Source organism: Alligator sinensis, unplaced genomic scaffold (assembly GCF_000455745.1).
Source record: "Alligator sinensis unplaced genomic scaffold, ASM45574v1 scaffold565_1, whole genome shotgun sequence".
Lineage (NCBI taxonomy): Eukaryota > Metazoa > Chordata > Crocodylia > Alligatoridae > Alligator > Alligator sinensis.
The window spans coordinates 1478414-1478878 of NW_005842234.1; positions in this window are offsets into that span (position 1 = coordinate 1478414).

The following is a 465-nucleotide window of genomic DNA, read 5'->3' on the forward strand; positions in this document are numbered from 1 at the left end:
ACAAGCTCTTACATCACGTGAACGTAAAGTTTTCATGAAGTCTCTTGTTCGCGTTTCCTTTTATGGCATAATGAAATACTGCTTGAGGCAGAGACTTTTTGACCTATGCTGGGGGTGCACATTTGACTTAGGGGGTCAAGAAGCCCATGAATGTATTACTTGGTTAGATGAAGACATAAATAAAATAATTCAGGATCTTTGCCAGGAAATATGTCTTGATAGCATTTTCAATGCTGTTATAATCATAGGGTTTGCCAGGAACAGTCTCAGAATTACTGAGAAACACTTAATTCAGGTTAGACAGCTTCTAAACACGGTGTATTCTGCAGAAGATCCTGAGGCTGCCCTTCACGATTTGATCACTGAGGAAGATGAAACACTCATACCCCATATTGAACGCTTAATTGGTGCTAGAGATTATAAAACCCTGCTTAAGAGAAGGGATTAGCAAAACGAGTTTGGGGC